We start from the raw sequence: 7,179 nt of genomic DNA, 5'->3' as shown, positions 1-7,179 counted from the left end.
GGGGGGTCCTCGGGGCGCGGAGCCTCGAGGGCCTGGGGTAGGAGGGGGTAGGGGGGGTCCTCGGGGCGCGGAGCCTCGAGGGCCGGGGGGGTCCATAAACTTTGATATCGTTTTCAAACCATTTTCCCTTTATAACACACCTTGGGGTATCAATTATTCTCTTTTTAAACTTAAATGATGGTGATATGATATGCTTAATAAATAGATGCTAATTATTTACGTTTGGTAATGAGAAAAGCTTCATCCACAAACGTCAAATTCAATTATCTTGAGGAACCACCTACCTATATTGGATCGTGCATGTATAGACTCTAATATTAACAAATATATATATAGTGTAGCATAAATAAAATTATAAAAACTTGCTTTAAAAATTTTATGCGTGCAATTCACACTCATTGTCTTAAAATAATAACAAATCTAACTACGACACATGGACCCAATTTAGCAATAAAATATAAATTTTTAATTTTAAAAAATAAAAAAATTTCCGCCTTTAATAGTCCAAAAAATTAATTGACAAAAAGATATACCAAAAATGGCCAAAAATATCTTCGTACTATTTGAAAAAGATTTAAAAATATTCTTCAATCACCTATTGGTTAGATTTTACCCATCAGTCAATTTTTTTGGTCCATTATCACCCTTAAACTAACAACCCTGTATTTCTTTTTTATTATTATTAATAATTACGTGACGCCTTTCTATGGATAAAATTAAATTTCAATCCACCAAACTTTCTCCTACCCTCCCGACCCATAGAGAAATTTGTGAAATCCCTAACTGAGATTGTAAACACAATATTGAGGAAGGAAAAAGATGCTCATTGAGAAGAATGAAGTAGTAGTTTATCACTATGTTTGTAGCCTTTTCCCTTTAAGAAATTAGAGTACCAATGTGCAGAAACCTTTGGATATCTTGTTAACTCAAAACAGTCTAAAAATGATCATGTGAAGTAGCCTTTCACATTTGATCCATTCATAGAAATAACAAATCAATAAAATATGTCATGTCTCTAGAGTGTCGAGAGCTAGGAGATTCAAAATATAAAGAAGTAAAATAAGAAGAAGTCAAGGGAGTACTTTTGATGAGCCCCTTCGCGTCTCTCATTAAATAACAAAATTGTGTAATGTTAAGATAGAGGGGGGCTTACCTCAGCATCAAGCAAATTTCCAATATAAGCTTGCAGATATTCTATCCGAGTCGTGTCATTTAACGTTGCATTTCGTGGTGTCATTTGACCTGACAAAACAAACAACACATTATCATTTTCCAGGCTGGTGGAGCTGTATGATTCAGGGCTATGAAATCTACAGCACCTTTAACATGCTTAGATTCTTGTTTCATGAATTTGGGAAATCTAGAACCAACATTCTTCTTCATCATATCGGGATAGTCTCCAAATACCAACGGATCCACAATCCTTCATTGAGGATAGGAAATTTATTAGTCGTTAAATGTTTGAGATAGTCGAAATGTATATAAGCTAAGAAACTTCTTCATCTTACCAGCCGAGGTAAAACTCATTAGCTCGTTGTGCTGCAGTTACATCAGCTGTTTTATTTGTATAAGGAAGAGACCAAAACACAAAGAGATTTAATCCAACAAAACCATGTTGAGTCGACTGCACTGGAGCGCATACACACTATTAGCAAACATTTGGGGATTTTAGTACACAAGTAAAAAATAGTAGTCGATATGTTTAAAGATGATACCTTGTATTTTCTCCTGTAGAGTCTCACTACAGCTGAACGCGCGAACAGTAAATTATGACCTGCTATGTAAGGCTCGGTTGACGAGTTACCAATAGGGCAGGGTCTCATTCCGAAGGGCGGGGAACAATGATTTGGAGGGCTCGTTCCATTATATCATAACCGCCTAGAGTGAATACATTAACCTCAACTCTTGAAGCACACATCTGCATAGGCAGTGAAGTCATTGCTAAAAGAAAAACATCAACAATCATGTTATATCATTTCGAATGTGTAGCAAAACATGAACGAAACTAAAAGTACTCTGCATCACACATTATTTTTCGACTCATTCATCCTCCATACACGTTCAAGTACTTGTGGCAGATCACTGTGACATAGAGTAACATGTGGTTGAATTCCTACAAATTAAGGAAAAATAAAAACACAACGGAGTCAATCAGATAATCAATAGATCATTTCTCAACTCTGGAAAAATTAGAACTAGTGCATATGGAAGTGTGATCTTTACCATGACGGACGATCTCATCAATTAGATTATTGTAATACTGCAATCCCTTAGGATTAACAGGACCTCTTCCATCTACATAAAGAGAAAGAAAGATAAAGCTTACAACAACATTATCATATCATATATTATTATAAGTGGGAAGCTCTTAACTTAAAAGTTGAATTACTATTTTGCCCTTATTTTATTCCTAAATTAAATTAAATATTAATATATAATTAATTTAATTTTAAATAATCATATTTAAATACATGCATCTAGACACAATGGTTTAAATTCTAATTCTTTACATACTAAGTAAATTATATTATATTATACTAAATACTAAAAATAAGAAGGTGTAAAGTCAAACTTTGAAAGACAAAAATATTTTATAGAAAATTGTTAGAAATTATTTCATAGGAAATTGTTAGGAATTACTTTTTTAAAAAAATAAAAATTATCTATTCTTTCTCTATAATTAATGTGGTTAAATGATTAAATTTGTTATCCTCTCTCTTTAGTTAGTATAATTAAATGTATTGAATTATTAGTAAAAACAATCACCTTTCCTCTATCCCATTTCTAAGACCACTTAACTTCTGAAAATTAACTTAAACAACTCTTCACCTTTTCATCTTATCCAATGAATCTTTAGCTATATATATGTATCATGAAAAAATAATTTTTCTTTACCACTTGCCTCGTGTTGATGTGAATCATTAGGCAATTTTTAGGTACTTTTTTTTTGTTTTAAAATATTAATATTTGTTGATCCTCATTAGAATGATATTTTGTATCATAAATTTTATCTTTACCATTTCAGATTGCTTTTTTTTTTTGTTACGGGAGAAAAAAAAAACTCTACTCCTTGTGTATTTCTTTTTACTATATATATTGTTATAATAAAAGTCTTAAGAAGGATATGAATGTTGTATTTATTCTGATATGTTTAATTTTTTTGTATTCTTTACCGATTATACTTCTTTAATATAATCTTCTATGAAATTATGAATGTTATAAGTGTATTTTTATTAGTGCTGAAATTACTAATTTATGACATTTAGATTCGTTTTTAAATGTACTTTTATAATATTTATTTACTTTTATCTTTCCTTACTAATATAGTTTCTTTAACTAGCTACATATTTGTGTACTTACTAATATGGAGCTTAATGAGAGATTATTAACGATAAAGTCATATAGATATATTCATATTATTAGATGCTATAGTAATATAATTATTTTTTCATATTTCGTGTTTGATGTTAAATGTAATATTCGATTATTATGAATTTTATTTAATGAAATATAAATTGGTAAAACTAATATTTCTAATTTCAACATTTTCTATATAATAATTCAACTTTATAATAATTGTATGTGACAAACGTGCAACGCACGTTCCGGAAACTAGTATTACTAAAAGCATGATTTAAAAAAGTTGAAAGTTGAATTACAATTTTACCCCTTCTATAAATTAAATTGTTATAAAATATTTAAATATTTGATTATATAAATTTAATTAAATGTCAATAAATTTTAGACTTCCTAAGATTAATTTCTAATTAAATATCTAATAATATTTATCATCTATAATCTATATGTATATAATAATTATAATTTTTTTCAAAAAGAAAGTCTTTACCTAAATTGTTATACTTTTCCTCTTCTTATCACATTTTCCTTAACCTCTCTCATGAATAATATAATTTATGTGGATAAAGTATTATCCTTTATGATAAATAACGAAATTTATCTTCAAAATGGAGACACATATTGATAATGTCCTCTTGATTAATATTAAAGAATGACTCTAGCTTCACAAATTTAAATTAGTTGATGCTTAATTACCTGATAAGAACTTTAGTTTTTCTTTCTAAGTGGTTTGCTAACTCTTTTTTTTTATATTATTCATTTATTTATTATTATTATTTTCTAATTACTTATTCAACTTTTATACTCTTAATGTTCATAACTCTCATCTTTTCATATTCATAACCTCCAAATATTTAAACTAAAACTTTAAGATATCTTTTGATATTCCTTCTACTCTATAAATATAAATTCAACTTCTTTATCTCATGAAACCCTTACCAAGATTATTAGGCTATTATTTTTATTCTATAGTTAAAGTAGATGAAGAAGACTTTTGAATTTTGATAAGATGTTAAAGGAATTGATAAGAACTCAAAGAGTTATGTACTAATCTGTACTTATTTTTTCATCTATATATACATCAGTCTTATAAGAATAATGTCTACATTGTATTTTTTCTTGAATCTGTTTCTTTTTGTCTTTTTATTTTCTCTATTAGACTTCTTAATTTAGTTTTCTATGAATGTTTTATTACTGTAAGTCTTTATTCTTATTTTGTAATTGTTACATTTTATTATTCATTGCATTTTACATATATATTTCCATGAAATTTAGTCATTCTAACGTATATATAAAAATTCACATGAAACACACGTGTGAAACACGTGCTCAGAAACTAGTATGTACTAAGTAGTTGAACAAAAAGAGCTTACTGGGAATAAGTCTCGACCACGAAATGAAAAATTTATACCCTTCCAAACCTGTATCAGCCATGAGTTTTACATCGTCCTGCAATATACAATATTTAAAGGCAATCATCAATTATGTAAACTCGAACTTAAATTGATCATGTTTCCTCTTCCGCACCTTGTATTTATGGTACGCGTCACAAGATACATCTGCAGTAGCGCCTCCATATCCACCTGATGAAAATTTAGGGGCGAAACTTGTACCGTTTAGTATCGGCATAATACGTATATTGTACCCTAAACTTGACCTTCAACTTTCATAATGCACAAACATGCACTTTAAATATCCAACTTTTAAATATATAAACACATGAGTCCTACATGACACAATACACGTAGGACAAAAAATGACATGTAGAACATATGTGTCTATTTGTTCAACTTCATACAAGTTTAAGTGTCTACTTGTGCACAGTCAAAGTTGAAGGGCATAAATGTGATTCAAAGTCAAGTTAAAGGGCACATTTATGTATTATGCGTTTAGTATCAATTGCACTTCTATCATAATGATCTTCGGAATATCTTTTCACCTTGAATGTTTGATATTCATATTAGAGTCATGCTATATTAAAAAAAATTAAATATAGTATATCATTAGTTGAATAATGCAAATATAAAATTAAGAAAATGCACAAGTGCCCCTCCAGCTATAATCAAAATTTTCGAAACACACCTTAAATTAATCTAATGTCCTATTATTCCCCTGAATTATTTTTTTTGTAATTTTATACATCTTTTGTGTTACGTGGCACATTTCGTGACTCTACGCAATTAAGGCGCGTGAGAAATATTTGGATGTCACGTAATTCAAAAAGGTGCACAAAATTATTAATAAAAAAGTTTGGAGGTAATAGGAACATAGTTTAGTTAAGATGTGTCTCTGGAATTTCGGTTACAGTCTAGATGGTACTTGTGCATTTTTCCTATAATATTCCTATTGAATTGCTTATGTAGTGTATATATGATTTCTCAATATACTGAATATGATTTTCACCAAAATAAAAGTCTACCTTGTACTTTAAATAAAATAAAATGGTAAGCATGACTTGTAATTAATTGTACATCTCCACTCTAGGATTTCAGTAATACATATATATATATATATATATATATATATATATATATATATATATAAATCTTACGTGCACTATGTATATATACAAGTTATATTTTGGTGTATATAGTCATACATATCAATTTACAAGTATATATATTAGGGAAAAGGGTCTAATATACCCCTCAACTTTGTCATTTAGAGCTGATATACCCCTTGTTATGAAAGTGGCACATATATACCCCTACTTGTAAACAAATGGCTCACATATACCTTTTTCCTCTAACGGAAATGAAAAAAAATAATTTTAATCTAAATTTTTATTATTTTTTTCTAAAAAATATAATCCCATATGAGTAAATAATCCTCGTAAAACATATTTTTTTTTTTACTTTTTTTTGTTTCAATGACTAATTTATAATTATTATTTTGATAATCAAATTTGTTTACGTTTCACTAATATTCTTGTAAAACTTATTGTAGACCAAATTTTTTCTTCGAATACGAAATTAAATTACAATACACAAAAAAAAATTGTTTAAATTTTGTTCTTTAAACTAAGTAATGAAAGAAAAAAACAAAATAAGAATAAGAAACTCAAATAATTATAATAAAAGAAGTCAAAAAATAATTTATGTATGAAAAAAATTAAAATATACCTTGAACTTTGATAGAAGAATCATATATACCCCTAAATAATTTTTTTTTAAAAATTACAAGTAATAAATATAAATTTAAAACTAATTTTTTAACTTCCGTTAAATGAAGGGTATATGTGAGCCATTTTGTAACGGCAGGGGTATATGTGAGTCGTTTGTATAACGGTAAGGGCATATATGAGCCACTTTTATAACGAAGGATATATCAGCTCCAAATGATAAAGTTAAGGGGTATATCAGACCCTTTTCCCTATATATTATTTATAAGTTGTAAAAATAGAGTTTTTGTCCTAACACATACATATATTAGACGTTTTCTTGTTATCCATTAAAATCTTAGTGAGGTGAATACTTATTCCGTTAATAAGATATATATATATATATATATATACCAGTAATGACACTTTAGTGAAGAGTTAGTAGTATTATACAATCAAAAAGAAAAGAAAAAGAATTAGTTGTGCACAAGATGTACAAGTCATATTTTTAGTGTGCTCGTACGTAATCATATTATTTGCATTACTTATATTTTTTCTTTCCGTTAATTTGCGAATCATTTATTAATCCTTCAATTAACGATGAAGACATACTTAAAACATAATTTAACTATAACCCATTTATCTTGGCTTTAGAGTTAATTTCTCAAATGGTCACTTAACTAATAATTATTATTTCATGAAGTTATTCTTATTTTTTTTTT

The 7,179-nt window shown here is 28.1% G+C and overlaps 1 pseudogene; it reads right to left on the bottom strand.

Annotated features, from left to right (window-relative positions):
• Positions 1-1,132: 1,132 nt before the first annotated feature.
• On the bottom strand, positions 1,133-4,986 carry LOC107024801 (annotated as a pseudogene).
• Positions 4,987-7,179: the final 2,193 nt, after the last annotated feature.

This window comes from Solanum pennellii, chromosome 1 (genome assembly GCF_001406875.1).
Source record: "Solanum pennellii chromosome 1, SPENNV200".
Classification (NCBI taxonomy): Eukaryota; Viridiplantae; Streptophyta; class Magnoliopsida; order Solanales; family Solanaceae; genus Solanum; species Solanum pennellii.
This window is presented reverse-complemented; position numbering and strand designations above follow the sequence as displayed.